The sequence below is a fragment of the Carassius gibelio genome, chromosome A13, assembly GCF_023724105.1.
Source record: "Carassius gibelio isolate Cgi1373 ecotype wild population from Czech Republic chromosome A13, carGib1.2-hapl.c, whole genome shotgun sequence".
NCBI classification, from domain to species: domain Eukaryota; kingdom Metazoa; phylum Chordata; class Actinopteri; order Cypriniformes; family Cyprinidae; genus Carassius; species Carassius gibelio.
The window spans coordinates 2,044,963-2,063,132 of record NC_068383.1 but is presented as its reverse complement, the minus strand read 5'-3'; the positions used below and the strand labels follow the sequence as shown (position 1 = coordinate 2,063,132).

General features: G+C 37.5%; 1 protein-coding gene and 1 long non-coding RNA gene across 2 annotated transcripts in view; one reads left to right on the top strand and one right to left on the bottom strand.

Annotated features, from left to right (window-relative positions):
* The window catches only part of LOC128025855 (nidogen-1), a 118,148-nt gene that overhangs the window by 24,494 nt on the left and 75,484 nt on the right, over positions 1–18,170 (bottom strand). The gene's annotated exons all lie outside the window — the stretch shown is intronic.
* LOC128025859 (uncharacterized) lies at positions 21–12,885 on the top strand. The gene is made up of 2 exons (XR_008186274.1): positions 21–260; positions 10,636–12,885. It is a non-coding gene; the product is annotated as an uncharacterized LOC128025859 (long non-coding RNA).

The window sequence follows — 18,170 nt, the reverse complement described above, 5'->3', positions numbered from 1 at the left end:
TGGGGTCCCAACAGCAGAGATGTATAGTAACGAAGTAGAACTACTTCACTACTGTACTTAAGTACTAAAAGGCGGAATCTGTACTTTACTAGAGTATTATTTTTTTCTCCTACTTCCACTTTTAATTCGGTACATATTTTCGCTGGGTTTAATACTTTTACTCCGATATTTTTTTTATGTGCTGCATCGTTACTCGTTACAATTATAAAAATGTTACGAATCATTCCATTACAAACCACTGCCAGAACTGTAGATGGCAGGTTTGATGAAGCTGGCACATCATTGAACGAATCAAGCGAGACTGCGCGTGCTGACTGAACTGCTGTGAAGAGAGAAATGAACACCGAGCCGATCCAGATAATGACTCGTTCACGAGTCAAGAACCGGTTGCATCGGTTCTCGGATGACCAGTAACGTTAGTTCTTTCTGACAGTTCGATTCAATAAACCAGTTGAAGAAAACAGTTCACCGATTCTTTTGCGCTCGATGCAATGGCGTCCTTTTCGTTGACTGCACCTGGGCTCATAACATTAGCACAGAATCAGTTCAGAATCAATCACCAAAAGAATCAGTTCGTTTCAGACGCTCTGTGTGTCGGTTTGCTTCACACTGAATCACACATGCGCAGTATCATCAGCTCCTCGGTTCACGAATCGGACGCGTCTGACACAAACGGTTCTTGACTCGTGAACGAGTCATTATCTGGCTCGGCTCGGTGTTCATCTTCAGTTCTCTCTTCACATCAGTTCAGTCAGTGTACTGTTTGAGTAAATGAATTACTCCGGGATATTGGTTTGTTTTAACTCAGAGGGAGAGTCAGACACATTAAACAAGTTAACAGCTTAATTCATCTGTGGATTAATGCGTATTGGAGACGCGAACTGTTTAAAACGATTCAGTTCGATTTGGTGGACTGTTTCAAAAAGATCCGGTTACATCGAATGATTCGTTCGCGACCCAGATATCACAAACTGCTTTGTTTTTAACTGTCTTACAACAGACACGGAAGAGAAGACAATGCTGAATAAAGTCTAGTTTTTGCTATTTTTGGACCAAAATGTATTTTCGATGCTTCAAAAAAATCTAAATGACCCTCTGATGTCTTAGGGGTTTGAAACAACATGAGGGTAAGTTATTAATGACATCATTTTGCAAATTGGGCTAACTAACCCTAGTAACCGTTTTTGGTTTACAAGAAGTTACAGTCAAAGGAATTGTGATTGTCCTTTAGGTTGATAATTTGAAATAGTAAAAACAATATGTTCAAACTTTTGACTACTTTCTTTAATAGCTACATAACACAATACTTGTACTTTTACTTTCAGTACTTGAGTAGTAAATTTTAAAATAGACTACTTGCAATACTTAAGTACAAAAAATGTTGAATACTTTAGTACTTCTACTTAAGTGTGGTGCTTAAAGAGCACTTCTACTTCTACTCAAGTCACTTTTTTGATAGAGCACTTGTACTTTTACTCAAGTATTGGTCTCTAGTACTTTATACATCTCTGCCCACCAGTGACGTCACGAGAGTGGTGGTCACAAACACGTGTGTGATATTTTTTGCAGAAGCACTAGTCCTCGAACAAACAAAAATCACTTTAAACTGCAAAAAAGTTGTTGTTGTTTTAACTCAAATGTTGTTACCAAGTATCCCATGTGCCTCTCTCCATCACAGTGTGAGTAAAATAATTTAATCTTCAATTTGTGTGATCACATTAAAGCTGCGGTAGGGAACTTTTGACGCTCTAGCGGTTAATAAACAGAACTGCTTGTGTCTTGCGGAAGAACATCGTAGCCGGAACTACTTCTCTCTGTTTATGTCTATGAAGAATCACAAAGGTACTGGGTTACTCCGCCGCGGTACCCCCGAAGCGATCTAAAATAGTCCGAATATAAACACTTATTATAGGTGCACCCTAGTGATTCAGGACAAGCCAAAAACACGGTTTGGAAAATGGATTCATGGTGTACTCGCTTATTATGTTCATTTTTCTACATTTTGAACACAAACAAAGTTACGGACCGCAGCTCTGATTGGTTATTTTTTACCGGGAGCGATGGAGTTTCTGCAAATAGCAATAGGACACTGGGAGGAGCCAGAGGAGCTTGATTTTTTCACAGATTATCTGTCTCATATTCTACTGTCAGGACATAATGACAGGTTTAATAAATATGTAAAAAAAATTTTTTTTACAAAAGTTCCCTACAGCACCTTTAATTTAGTTTAAGGTTGTCTAGAAACAAGAACTAAAGTTTTTTTTATAGATAAATGTATTGCTTCATGTCATGACGTCACCAAAATATAAGGCTGATTAAGAATGGCTTAGCGATATATTTCTATTAACCTGTGTATCATGATGCTGATGATACTTTGTAATCTCCATGTAGCTTCTAGACAACCTAATTACAGGTCCTTCAAAAAATATTAGCATATTGTGATAAAGTTCATTATTTTCCATAATGTAATGATAAAAATTAAACTTTCATATATTTTAGATTCATTGCACACCAACTGAAATATTTCAGGTCTTTTATTGTTTTAATACTGATGATTTTGGCATACAGTTCATGAAAACCCAAAATTCCTATCTCAAAACTCCTATTTTTTGAGAAGGACCTGTATTCATGAGCCCGCTTAGCAAATCAATTACTACTGATAATTATCATGTTACATAATTAAAGCTCATGACAGAAGTGTTGACTACATCATCAGAGCTTGTCCTTTCGATGGTATAATAATTGATCACCATCCAGTGACATGAGAAGAATGTGAGATTATGGTTCAGTGGATATATATGAATGTGACTTTAGTTAATTATGAGTTAGTCTAGAGGTGGCTTTGTGGCTGAAATATTGAGTAACAGCGCCATCTACTGCTCAATTACTTCTCTACAACTAATCTGAGCTCGAGTAGGAATGAACTTTATCAATCATTTGTGCTATTTACATTAAATTATAAGAACATTTAGTGTCTGAAATGACACTTTGTATTTAATAAAATTAGTATTTAGTTAAAATATGTTTAACTAAACACATTTTTCAGAGATTGTGATGGAAGAATGCAGGATTTTCCAGAATGCTCTTATTGTCTATTACGGAGCCAAACAACATGAAGTGGGAAACCTTGAAGAAAACACACTGTAAATCGTCTGATCTGGAGGTTTTTAGTTGTTATGTTGAACTAATGTAATTGCTCTGTTGGATGATTGTGCTGAACATCTTTAATTCAACTTCCTGTGTGCCGTGGCGTGAATTGAAAGGGAGTCTGTTTTTAATTCTGAAGTATTTCAGTTTTGCAAAGAAACATATTCATGACTTTAATTCAAACAATGCACGGATAGAGCAAATATTTTTAATCAGTAGAATTTACTGTCAATAATCAAGATCATGTCTACAATATGATATATTTCACCCAAATTTATTAGGGGTTCAAGCATGCATTGCTGAAACCCTATTGTATCTGTAAGGATTTTTTGTATTATTATTTTTCTCCGCTAAAACTGATCGCGCAGACCAAACTGTTAGGCCTATTCTGACAAAGTCTCAGCCCAATCGGCCTAACAGGGGCGCTACAGCGAAAAAAAAAAAAAAAAATTCAGACATTTTTGGCCATAGATCGTAAACTGCTTGACATAGACTCAAAAACGATGCATCGTTGCTATCCTTGGGTTAGTACGAACAAAATTGCTCTGTGCCTTTTTTTTGCTCTACGACGCACAGTTTTTCCGTAAAATTGACCTAACGCTACCTACTTTTGCGAACTAGTCCTAGGATTTTCAACCAATCGGAAACAAACCACTGCTGAAATATTCACTGGACATTCAATATCAATAATTATCAAAAGAAAAGTTGAAATTTCGATTCTTACGTGAAACAGTACGCCAAAAATCGTCTATGCTAACTTTAGCCAAACGTTATTTTAACTATAACTCTTGAACGGAATGAGATATCTTCACCAAACTTGGTACACATATATATGAGCTCAATCTTTGGTCAAATAAAAAAAATACGCATCTCTGACACTTGGGGGCGCTATGAGATAGAAAAAACACATAAATGGCTATAACTAGGCAACCTTTGGCTCGATCGACTTGAAAATTGGTATGCAGTGTCTTGGTCTGAAGGGGCACAAGTACCTATGAGGACATTTGCATATCTCCAAAAACATGGCTATTTTAAGCACCTATTTGAAAGGGTTAACGGAAGTTGATCGGAACGAAACTCGCTGGGTACATTCGACTCATGAACCTTAAGGTCTGTAAGAATTTTGAAAGAAATCGGCCACTAGTTGGCGCTAACAAGATTTATGGCTCTGTAATCAAGTGGTGTTTCACATAGCAACACAATATGCATATCATTTGATAGATCTCCTCATAATGCACAACTTTGCCTCAAGAACCATTGCTGTCAATCAAATCGTTCAATTGTTATTCACAAATATGTTCAAAAGCTACTTTTGGGAACTAGTCCTAGGTTTTTTGCCCGATCGGAACCAAACCACTGCAGTAATATTCTGTGGACTGACTAGATCAATAATTATCAAAAAAAAATTGAATTTTGTACTTTGGTTAGCATTAAAGGGGTAATTAAGAAAAGGGGTTTGGCCAAACATACCCCAAAGCCTATAAAACCTAAACGAAAACTCAAAACTTTATGAAACTTGGTGAAATCATGTAACAGGTGACTCTTAACAAGGCTGCAAAGTTTCATGGAGGTCGGACCATAGGTGGCGCTATAACAGTAGAAAAGGTCTCAAAACACAAGATTTATATGCAGAGGCGGATCTAGAAAAATATTGATGGGGTGGCGAGAAGGGTGCAGGAATTTTGAGGGGTGGCAACATATGGCAGACGTATATATACTGAATTTAGTCACAGTTATCACAGTTTGATTATAAATAGTATATGTGCACACACTACAAAAGGGCACAGGCTATCATTTACAAACTTAATCTCATGCAATCAATGTCTTGCATTAGAAACAGTTCATATAAGGAATAAGTGACCATGCCCCATAAACACCACCACACTCACTAATGCATACAGTATGCATCGACATGTCATTAAGAGCATTATAAAAGGTTCAGTGTTATCAATATGTCAATTTATTATAAGAAACACAAGATTTTAAAAGCCAATGACATTTCCAGATGGGGAGACTCAACTGATTTTCTACTGTTTAGTGTTAATCTCCATCTAACTCAACCAGTCAAGAGCTACATTTAGCCTTAGATGTTATATGAATATGGTCCCTGAAGCATAGGTTTTATTAGCTGACAATAATAATAAATAAATAAGCATTATAGGCACAAATACAAATGTACTTTTAGAAATTGTTTTTGATAAATATTGTTTTGGCAAGCTTAAATTAAAACTTCTATGAAAACTTGTGTGATATTCCTTTAAAATAATGTTTTAGTATATCTTTTTTTAAGTATATTTTACTAAGCAATTTCTTACATAATTTCTTTGAGTTAGACCAAACTTTTAATTTGGTGGGTTGTAACCAGAGTTTCTGTGTTTTTTTATTAACTATTATTATTAGCTAATAGGCCTACTTGAAGTATAGCATACTCTACTGTGCAATAGTACTATATTTTTGTTTGTATTTCTTCATAGTTAGACCGAAATTTTATTTTGACAGGCTGTCTTAAAGACATTGCCGTTTCTGTCAGTCTGTGTATACGATACGAATGAATGATGATAGTTTTATCAAATGAAATGGTGAAATCCTCTCATAGCGTGCTGGCGTGCACATGTGTAGCATACATCATGCATCAATATAGTGAAGAGCTGAAAACACCATGCGTACTTCAGTGTGTGTGTGTGTGTGTGTGTGTGCGTGTGCATGTGCGTGTGCGTGTGTGTAGTAGAGCACACATTCCCAGAGACGTGTAGAACAACACCTTCAGGGCCGCTGCTGGCCAGATGGGTGCCCATAAGCAGGATTGTATTGTTGTGCCTCCCTTCCTCAAATATGATGATGGGGGAAAAAAACTACTATAGGGGTGAAAAAAGAACTTTAATCAAATTAAAAACTAAATGAATACATTTTATTATTTACAAATCACCATTGTAGCTCTCGACATTTACCTGTGACTATAACTTTATTATGACTCTAATTTATTTTATAGTCTCAAGCATTCAGAAATCATGCAAAAGGAAACTAAGCAGTTTTACTATGATAAAACCATGGTTTATTTTTGTAAGGGTTGTGATATGCATGTTTTTTTGTTAACAGCAGCAATCACATGGCATTTGTAATCAAATCAAAGTTTATTTATAGAGCACCTTTTTAAAACAGCAGGTGTTCACCAAAGTGCTGTACATACAATATAAAGTAAACAGTAGAACTAAAAAGCATAAAAAGAAATAAAATATAATAAATAAAAACACAATAAAATATGCAATAAATACAATAATGATTTATAACACACACTTAAAAGAACTCCTAACAGGTAACTCTCATACTGTGTTATATGCTGTACTATACAAATATGTTTTTAAATGTAATTTAAAAACAGCAAGTGAAGATGCCTGCCTCATGTACAAAGGTAAATTATTCCAGAGTTTCGGGGCCGCTACTGCAAAGGCACGGTCACCTCTGCTCTTTAATCTTGCATTGGGGGAAACTAAAAGCAGTTGCCCAGCAGACCTAAGTGCTCTGGATGGAGCATATGGCTGTAATAGATCTGAGAGGTATTTAGGAGCAGTATTATTTAATGATTTAAAGACTAAAAGTAAAATCTTGAAATCAATTCTAAAACGAACTGGCAACCAGTGAAGGGAAGCTAATACAGGTGTAATGTGGTCTTGTTTGCGTGTCCCTGTCAATAAACGTGCAGCCGCGTTTTGTACCCTCTGCAAACGTGTTAGAGATGCCTCACCAATGCCTACATAGAGACTATTACAATAGTCCAGGCGGGATGATATAAAAGCATGGATGACCCTCTCAAAATCAGTAAAAGATACAAATGACTTGACTTTAGATAATTGCCTTAACTGATAAAAACACGATTTAACTACCAAATTAATCTGTTTATCTAGTTTAAAGTCACCATCCATTAAAACACCTAGGTTTTTTACAACGGGCTTCACATATGACTTTAAGTCGCCAAGATCTACATCAGGGGTATTGATGGTACCACCAGGTCGAAACAAAATGATTTCAGTTTTATCTTCATTGAACTTTAAAAAATTAGAGGCCATCCAGGCTTTAATATCCTCAAGACATCTCAACAAAGGTGCTATAGAGTTTGCATTGTTTCGTTTTAAAGGCAGATAGAGTTGCGAGTCATCTGCATAACAGTGAAATGAGATGCCATGTTTCCTAAATATGGACCCTAAAGGTAATATATATAAGGAAAATAAAATGGGTCCAAGAATGGAACCCTGAGGGACTCCACATACAAGAGATGCAGTAGAAGACACAAATTCCCCAAGACGTATCGAGAAAGTTCTTTCACCCAGATAAGATCTAAACCATTGTAACGCGGCACCCTTTATACCAACACAATGCTCAAGACGAGAGATCAGTATATTGTGATCTATAGTGTCAAAAGCAGCAGTAAGATCTAACAGCATAAGAACAGCATAGTTACCTGTGTCAGTGGCCAATAATAAATCATTATAAAATTTTAACAGGGCCGTTTCTGTGCTGTGGAGTGATTTAAAACCAGATTGATACATTTCTTGCAAACCATGTAAGTCTAGAAAGGACATTAATTGTTTAAAAACAACTTTTTCCAATATTTTGGAAAGAAACGGAAGTTTCGAAATGGGTCTAAAATTAGTAAGAACCGATGAATCCAGATTGGGTTTTTTCATCAGTGGTTCCACTATTGCGTGTTTAAAATGTAGGGGTACAACTCCATGAATGAGACTACTATTTACAATTATTAGTATTTTAGGGCCAAGGGTGTCAAAAACCTTTTTTAGGAAATCTGGGGAAATAATGTCTGTGGGACAAACAGATGGATTCATTTTGTCAATGATGTCTTTTAAACAAGCAAGAGACACTGGCTCAAACTGATTAAAAACAAAAGAGCACACAGAGAAAGAAGACATATCAGCAGAAGGGTGAACAATATTGGGCTGGCTCTAACAGTCACAATCTTGTCATTAAAAAACTGCAAAAAGTTTTCTCATGTTTCTTTGGAAAATTCCAAACTCATTTGTTGAGATGTATTTAAAACATAATTAATAGTGTTGAACAGAACACGAGGTTTATGAGAATTATTTGCGATTACATTTGAGAAATACCTTGACTTTTCCATTTTTACAGTTTTTTGATATTTAAACAAGCTGTCTTTCAAGATCTCAGACGAAACCTGCAGCCTATCTTTTTTCCATTGGCGTTCTGCTCTCCTGCACTCCTGCCTAGCAGCACGGGTAATGTCATTTAGCCATGGTTCAGATTTTGACTTAGCACGAAGAGTCCTGAAAGGGGCAACAATGTCCAGTGCGTTCTGACAAGAAGTATAAAACAATGATGTTAACTCATCAGTATTATAATGCTGAGTGGACACTGAGAAGGCCATATTTGCGCTTTTAAAAACATCAGTAAACCGTTCTGCAGTTAAAGAGTTAAATGCGCGACAGCGACGAGCAGGAGCACATGGTTTAGCACTACAGAAACAAGAAATCTCGAATAACACAGGCATGTGGTCAGAAAAAGTAGCATCACAAACATTAATATTGTTAACAGGTAGACCACACGATAAAACCAGGTCTAATGTATGTCCGTGCTCATGTGTAGAGCTAGCCACAAACTGCATCAAGTTAAACGACTCCGTGAGATTTAAGAAGTCTTTAACCAATGGCTTGGAGGGACAACAGATATGGATGTTAAAATCTCCAACAATTAAAACTCTGTCATACTTCGGCATGATTTCAGCCAGAAAATCGGAAAAGTCGTTTATGAAGTCTTTATGGTATTTGGGAGGACGATAAATCACAGCGCATAGCACTGGTTCAGCTTGATTCAGCTCAAATACAATCAGCTCAAAGCTTGAGTAGAAGTTGCACATCACACGCCGGCAGTTTAATTTTTCCTTAAAAATAATCGCAATTCCACCACCCCGTCCTGTAAGTCGTGGAGAGTTAAAAAAGTCACAGTTTAAAGGTAAAACCTCCGAAAAGGGGCTTAACTCACCCTCGTTCATCCAGGTTTCAGTCACGCACAGTAGATCCAAGTTATTAGAGGTATAAAAGTCATTTAAGATAAAAGTTTTGTTTACCAGCGACCTGGCATTTACCAGGGCAATCCTGGCCGGAGCTGGGTTAATTGCTATCCGGGGCTCACGATCCAACACCCGTAGGCACGATGTGTTAACTCTACCTCTCCGGAAGCGGGGAGACACCGAGCGGGGAGCCCTGGACTCCTTGTCTGCGTCGACCACCGGTACCAGCCAAGTGTGGACAGGATCCAAAGAACGCATGGAAATATAGTTGCAGTCATCTATCTGATACTCCGCTAATGTTCTACGGAGATTACGGGAAACTGCCAGACGGGATTTAATTTTTATCAGCAGGCCGCCACGTTTCCCCCGACGTTTACGTCGCTTTTTCTTTCGAGCAGGAAACGGCGTTCGGCAGAGATACGCAGGTAACTCATGCAGGTGAGGTAAGGTTTTCGATCCACCAGAATTATAAATTAGCATATTTTCCATATTTAATCTAATGTTCAGCAGTATCTGGCGATCATACACAAGTAGAGAGTCCACATTGTTAAAAGTAGTTAGTAAAAACAACACAAACACAGGGCTCTCAAGTCTCACGCATTGGGCGTGAGACTCACGCATTTCAACCCGTTCACACGCTCACACGCCACACCTTGTATTTCTCACGCAGAGACATTACGAGGACAACGCCCACCAAGTTGCGGCGCTATTTTTTTAAACAGTGAAACAGGTAACGTAGAGGAATCAAGTGAGTTCCCCGAAGGCCCTGACACGCACCTGCTAATCGAATAAAAAAAATATAGCTACCGATCAGCCAATCAGAAAATAGCATTGCTGTATCCGGGTAAGATTTTTACAGGCTCGTGTGCAACACAGATCCAGACGCTCGCTGAAGTAGGTAACGTTACGGTTACAGACTTGTCAAGACAATGACACAGATTTTCACTATATGTTTTTTTTTATCAATATATTAATTTAACATTTTTTAAAAACAGTCTAAGATATGTTTTGGTCTGATGGTTATTATGACCCCGACACGCACGCAATTTTGGCCATTATACGTGGTCGGCCGTAGCTTTTGTGCCTATTATTAGCCCACTATTATTTTTTTATTGCCAAAGTTACACGTTGAAGAGGATGCGGGGCTACTCTGACAGTTTTATATAAGAGACTTCTATAATAGGCCTATCCATAATACTTGTATGCAGAGATGCATAGTAACTAAGTAGAACTACTTCACTACTGTACTTAAGTACTAAAAGGCGGTATCTGTACTTTACTAGAGTATTATTTTTTTCTCCTACTTCCACTTTTACTTCGGTACATATTTTGGCTGGGTTTAATACTTTTACTCCGATATTTTTTTTATGTGCTGCATCGTTACTCGTTACAATTATAATAATGTTACGAATCATTCCATTACAAACCACTGCCAGAACTGTAGATGGCAGGTTTGATGAAGCTGCCACATCATTGAGCGAAACAAGCGATTAAGAAGACTGCGCGTGCTGACTGAACTGTGAAGAGAGATGAACACCGAGCCGATCCAGATAATGACTCGTTCACGAGTCAAGAACCGGTTGCATCGGTTCTCGGATGACCAGTAACGTTAGTTCTTTCTGACAGTTCGATTCAATAAACCAGTTGAAGAAAACAGTTCACCGATTCTTTTGCGCTCGATGCAATGGCGTCCTTTTCGTTGACTGCACCTGGGCTCATAACATTAACACAGAATCAGTTCAGAATCAATCACCAAAAGAATCAGTTCGTTTCAGACGCTCTGTGTGTCGGTTTGCTTCACGCTAAATCACACATGCACAGTATCATCAGCTCCTCGGTTCACGAATCGGACGCGTCTGACAGAAACGGTTCTTGACTCGTGAACGAGTCATTATCTGTCTCGGCTCGGTGTTCATCTTCAGTTCTCTCTTCACATCAGTTCAGTCAGTGTACTGTTTGAGTAAATGAATTACTCCGGGATATTGGTTTGTTTTAACTCAGAGGGAGAGTCAGACACATTAAACAAGTTAACAGCTTAATTCATCTGTGGATTAATGCGTATTGGAGACGCGAACTGTTTAAAACGATTCAGTTCGATTTGGTGAACTGTTTCAAAAAGATCCGGTTACATCGAATGATTCGTTCGCAAACCAGATATCACAAACTGCTTTGTTTTTAACTGTCTTACAACAGACACGGAAGAGAAGACAATGCTGAATAAAGTCTAGTTTTTGCTATTTTTGGACCAAAATGTATTTTCGATGCTTCAAAAAAATCTAAATGACCCTCTGATGTCTTAGGGGTTTGAAACAACATGAGGGTAAGTTATTAATGACATCATTTTGCAAATTGTGCTAACTAACCCTAGTAACCGTTTTTGGTTTACAAGAAGTTACAGTCAAAGGAATTGTTATTGTCCTTTAGGTTAATCATTTGAAATAGTAAAAACAATATGTTCAAACTTTTGACTATTTTCTTTAATAGCTACATAACACAATACTTGTACTTTTACTTTCAGTACTTGAGTAGTAAATTTTAAAATAGACTACTTGCAATACTTAAGTACAAAAAATGTTGAATACTTTAGTACTTCTACTTAAGTGTGGTGCTTAAAGAGCACTTCTACTTCTACTCAAGTCACTTTTTTGATAGAGCACTTGTACTTTTACTCAAGTATTGGTCTCTAGTACTTTATACATCTCTGCTTGTATGGCAGTATCCATAATAGTTAAAAAAAAAAAAAAAATTTCTTTCCTTTTATTTTTACTGCACCTCATCCTGGTCCCCATTTTCAAAACGTTTTGCCTAGGCTATTTCATTATATTTTATCCAATGTATAATATTGATTATTGCATTCGTCTATTTCAAAGATGTCAGGGAAGAGGCAAAGGAGCAATCTTTCATGCTTTGTTCTAAAAGATCTGGGCCCGTATTCATAAAGAATCTTAATGCAAAAAGTAGTTCCTAGTGACAAAATTCTAAGAAAATTCTTAGAAATGTGGGCGTTTACTTTTAAAATTAAAGAAAAAAATCCTAGTAAAGAAAAAAGTAATTCAGAAAGCATCTTATCCCTTAAAAGAGGTCTTAAGGTAAAATTTGTTATGAGCACAGACGAGGACTTTTAAGAGGCTTAAGAGTTTCTTTAGCAGAGGAGAAAATGGCAGAAAGATGAAGAGGCAGAAGAAATGTGTTGCAGACAATGGATGACAATGAGTTAATAAGACGGTATAGATTATATAATAATTTAATATAATATAATTTAATATATAAATTAAAGTAATCACTACATTACAATATTTGGCAACTGGGAACATGCAACAATGCAATAGTGATGATTTGGGTCTGTCACAACCTTCTGTAAGCAGAGTGATCACACAAACAATTACAGCACTTTCAGAACATCTTATTGTGTCGCAGTTCATTTCGTTTCCACTGGACATTCCCACCTTGCAAGCTCAAAAAACTGCATTTATGAATATAGCAGGCTTAGGTGCGCACAAGCAGGGGGAATGAACCGTTAATAGTTTGTCCCATGTCTGCTTCTTGTCCCTTGCTGTGTCTGAATTTTCCTTTAAGAATGGCCTTGTGTTCATCCATTAACTGGGCTAACAGTAAACACTGTTCCTCTGTCCAGTTTGGCTTTCTCGCTCTTCTTGGCTTTGATTCCATGTTTAATACATTAAAACCAACACTCAAACCGCCACTTAAATAGGACAGCAATCACTGTAACTGGAAAGAGTGGAACAATTTTTATCATTCTAAGCCAATCAAATACCTTATAGGAAATTAAAAGCATGGTAAATAAAAAAATAGAATTCATATACACACATATAATGTGTGTGTGTGTGTGTGTGTGTGTGAGAGAGAGAGAGAGAGAGAGAGAACGGTCAAATAGGAAAAATTACGCATGTAAATTTAAAGTGAGGATTAGAATAGACCCTATACTTAAAATCACTCTTTTTTTTCCTTCTTGGACAACCAGCCAATCAGAGTCTTCAAAAGATTGTGTCATACATAGCAACCGGTTCAACCCCGCCTCCTCACTAAGATAAACGTTTTTGTCTTTTCCTTACTCAGAGTTGCTCTCAGATCGGTCCCGAATCGCTTTTAAGCTAAGACTCCTACGTAAAAGTTTTTAAGCTAAATTAAGAGTTTTCTGAGAGGATTCTTAGAATCTTTATGAATGCGGGCCCAGCTCCCTAAAAAGGTGGCTAGGTCAGAGGAGGAGGCTGTGGAGAATACAGTAGGGGAGGGAGTTAGGGTGCCAGTAGAGGATGGGTGCATGGAAGAGACTGTGGAGGACCATAGAGGAAACAGTGGAGAACCCACTGGAAACAGGGAAAAAGAGAGGGTTATGTAGAGCAGCCACCTGTAGGTGTTCCTTTAAGAAGGAGTGGTCAACCCGATCACCATTCATCACAATGGGAACCACCAGCTCTTTTTACTGGTGCTTAGTCTGCAGATAACTCCTGTGTCCATCAAGGTGTGAGGGACATAAGCAGGGAGGCTTTCTAAAATAGCTGCATTAGTGTTAGTGCTTGCTCATTCAAATACCTATGCTGAGAGGGTTTTCTCCATGGTGGGATTAAACAAGACCTAAACCAGGAACAGTTTAGCACTTGATGGAACTGTGAAAAATGGCTGGCCTGGAACCACAGTGATTCAAATGGGAGCCACCAACCCCTGGCCTCAAAACCAGCTACCAACACCTACTATAAACAGCACTGACCATTTTTTTTCTCTCTCTCTCTCACACACACACACAAATAAATGCTGAATTAAATAAATATTATTTTATTTGTAAGAATATGTGTCATTTATGAGATCAGACACCCGTCCCCATCAAACCCCTGCCGCCATCGCGACCGCGGGCAAAATCTCACTCTGAACTCAGTTCAAAACTTGAGAGCCCTGCAAACACGATTAAGGCTAGAGACAACAGACGGCCTGCCCCACACACTGGCGCCATCTTACCAGCAGAGGTGTCAAGTAACGAAGTACAAATACTTCGTTACTGTACTTAAGTAGAAATTTGGGGTATCTATACTTTACTCGAGTAATTATTTTTCAGCCGACTTTTTACTTCTACTCCTTACATTTTCAGGCAAGTATCTGTACTTTCTACTCCTTACATTTTAAAAATAACTTCGTTACTGCTATTTCATTTCGGCTTGTTTTCATTCCGGCTTGTCATCATAAAAAAAAAAAAACCTATCCAGATAAATCGCGCCATCCGGATGGAGTGAATTGGATTGTGGTTGGATGAGAAGTATAAACAGATACCATTCCGACACCCTATTGGTCTGTACGCGATCCATCGCACCTGCACGTGACACAAATCACATCACAGTCCAGCCAGGACATAGACAGTTTTGGGTTCGTTTATGAAAAAATATATTTCTTAAAAGTAGGGTTGGGTATGGAACCGGTATCCGATCGCCTCAGAGTCCGTCCGCTTAAATTTCATATGAAACCGGCGTCAGACCGGTCTCCTCCCGTCTTTCAGCGCGCTCTTCAATCCGCAGACCGCGGCGGAGCAGCGTGAGCTCAAACAGAGACAGAGGACACAAGGTGTGTGTTTATCGATAGATTGTTAGAATGTCCGTATCTGTGCAGTTTTTTTGTCATAAATACGGTTTACAAAAGGTCACGAAGAAGCAGTCGCTTTCTCATCTACTGTAAAGTTTTCGCTTGTCACAGCTCATCACACCACAGCCGTTTCCTCCAGCGACAATCTAGCCCTTAACACAACGAACACATACTTTAATTATAATTATTTAAATATACTTAACTTAATCATACGTACTTTATACATACACTACTGTGCAAAATCAGGCACGTTAGTATTTTCACTTAAAAGAATGGTGTTCGGCTATTTATATATTTTGCTGTAGTGTGTCAGTATAAAATATCAAACTGCTTGTGCATTCAAAATCGCACTAGATTATTATTAAAATTAATGGCAAACTGATATTTCCTGCTGACAAACTGCAGCAAAAGATATAAATAACTGGCTTAAAACCCTTTTTTGGGTGAAAATACTATTTTTTTTCTTTTCCATAAGACTTTTGCACAGTACTGTATTTTAAAAACGACATTGTAGCTACTTTATAAAGAATGACCATACAGTAATTCACAGAACTGATATAAGACAGTGACAGACAGCACTCATCTTAACTAAATATCAGAGTGAGTGACAGAGATACAGTAGAAACATTATGTGTGCTTTTGTATTAAATAATGACCCAGATTGTAAATGACATTTTTTAGCCTTAGATTAAGGGAGGCACATCTTGGAAAATGAGAGCATTCAAGGTGAAAGTTATGGATTTATTTTAAATATTTGTAATGTTCTGTAATGTTATCCATAGTTTTTTTTTGTGGTTCTTTTTTTTTTAAAGTATTGGTTTAGGCACCGGTACCATTATAAAAGTATCGAAAAGGCACTGGACCTTACTTAAAAGTTATTATTTCTCACTGGCTCATTTACCAAATGAGTACTTTCTCTTCCTCCTCCACAAATTAAGCTACTGTAGGTAGTTGCTGTAGCGAGACGTTTTAATAAATTATCGTTTGCGATTGATGACGCGATTGACAATGTTGTGATAAGTAGGCTATACCAACTTTGTAACTCGTTACCCCTCCCACACTGGACATAGTGAATACAAGAAGCTATCAATCAAGAAGGTATCAGGATTATGAGTTATTTTTCATTTTTTGTTTTGATTTCTCACTTGGATTGATCATTCATTTTGACAGCACTATAAAGTTTATTGTATATAGACAACCTTAAAAGTGTAATTGTTACTAAACCTGCACCAATGTTCTTGTCCATTGCCCTCGCAGATTCCTGCAGCTAAGCTTGGATGTACATTTACATTCCATTAAAGGTTATTGATGACTTGCCTCTGAAGTTTGACTTTTTGCACCATAACAATACTTACTGGCAACTTGTCATCATATCTCTAGTACTTTAATGTATTTGCATTGTACTAAAATGCGTTCATTTTCAATGGGCATGTATGCGGCTGAAAGAGGTAGCCTATAGTGCATCCCAAATTTTTCAGCATGAACATTTTAATATAACATTACAGTAATTATGGCCTTTAGAAAAATGTTTGTTTTGAGGAGGTGGAGTAGTGCACCATAGGCCCCTGTGGCACGGCCCAAGCTTTTGTTCTTAATGGCATTTTTTCCCTTACATTACTTTTACTTTTATACTTTAAGTAGTTTTTTAAACCAGTACTTTTACACGTTTACTTGAGTAAAAAGCTTGAGTTGATACTTCAACTTCTACAAAAGTCTTTTTAAACCCTAGTATCTATACTTCTACTTGAGTAATGAATGCCAATACTTTTGACACCACTGCTTACCAGTCATGTACATAAATTGTTTACTTTGTATTTGCCTACATTATATATTTTAACAGTGTTATTATTAACCAATCATTATTGCCTCATGATTTTTTTTATATGTAGGCAAGATGTAATATGTTTCTCCCAGCCTTAGGGGGGATCTGTGTTTTATGTGTATTTCATTGTGTGAGTGAGCCCTTCTTCACATGGGTGGAGCTGTTGTTTAATTCAGTTCTATTTTCCTTGTGAAAAGGTAAGGATGGTTTTCACTGTTCTCTGTTTCATCCATTATATTTCTTTAATTATATTGGCCATCCATGTTATTTGAAGATATATATTGCTGTTACAGATGTGCATTAGCATGGTTTAAATCATACTTATGTGACCGCCATCAGTTCGTAGTAGTGAATGAAGTTGTATCATATCGATCACAAGTGCAGTATGGAGTACCTCAAGGCTCAGTACTAGGGCCGCTACTCTTCACGCTTTATATGTTACCCTTGGGAGATATCATCAGGAAACATGGTGTTAGCTTTCACTGTTATGCTGATGATACGCAGCTCTATATTTCCTCGCAGCCTGGTGAAACACACCAATTTGAAAAACTAATGGAATGCATAGTCGATATAAAAAATTGGATGACGAGTAATTTCTTACTGCTAAATTCAGAAAAAACAGAGGTGTTAATCATAGGGCCTAAAAACTCTGCTTGTAATAACCTAGAACACTGTCTAAGACTTGATGGTTGCTCTGTCAATTCTTCGTCATCAGTTAGGAACCTAGGTGTGCTACTTGATCGCAATCTTTCCTTAGAAAGCCACGTTTCTAGCATTTGTAAAACTGCATTTTTCCATCTCAAAAATATATCTAAATTACGGCCTATGCTCTCAATGTCAAATGTAGAAATGTTAATCCATGCATTTATGACTTCAAGGTTAGACTATTGTAATGCTTTATTGGGTGGTTGTTCTGCACGCTTGGTAAACAAACTACAGCTAGTCCAAAATGCAGCAGCAAGAGTTCTTACTAGAACCAGGAAGTATGACCATATTAGCCCGGTCCTGTCCACACTGCACTGGCTCCCTATCAAACATCGTATAGATTTTAAAATATTGCTTATTACTTATAAAGCCCTGAATGGTTTAGCACCTCAGTATTTGAATGAGCTCCTTTTACATTATACTCCTCTACGTCCGCTACGTTCTCAAAACTCAGGCAATTTGATAATACCTAGAATATCAAAATCAACTGCGGGCGGCAGATCCTTTTCCTATTTGGCGCCTAAACTCTGGAATAACCTACCTAACATTGTTCGGGAGGCAGACACACTCTTGCAGTTTAAATCTAGATTAAAGACCCATCTCTTTAACCTGGCATACACATAACATACTAATATGCTTTTAATATCCAAATCCGTTAAAGGATTTTTAGGATGCATTAACTAAGTAAACCGGAACCGGAAACACTTCACATAACACCCGATGTACTTTCTACATCATTAGAAGAATGGCATCTACGCTAATATTTGTCTGTTTCTCTCTTGTTCCGAGGTCACCGTGGCCACCAGATCCAGAGGGTCACTGCAGTCACCCGGATCCAGTACGTATCAAGAACAGATGGTGGATCAGCAC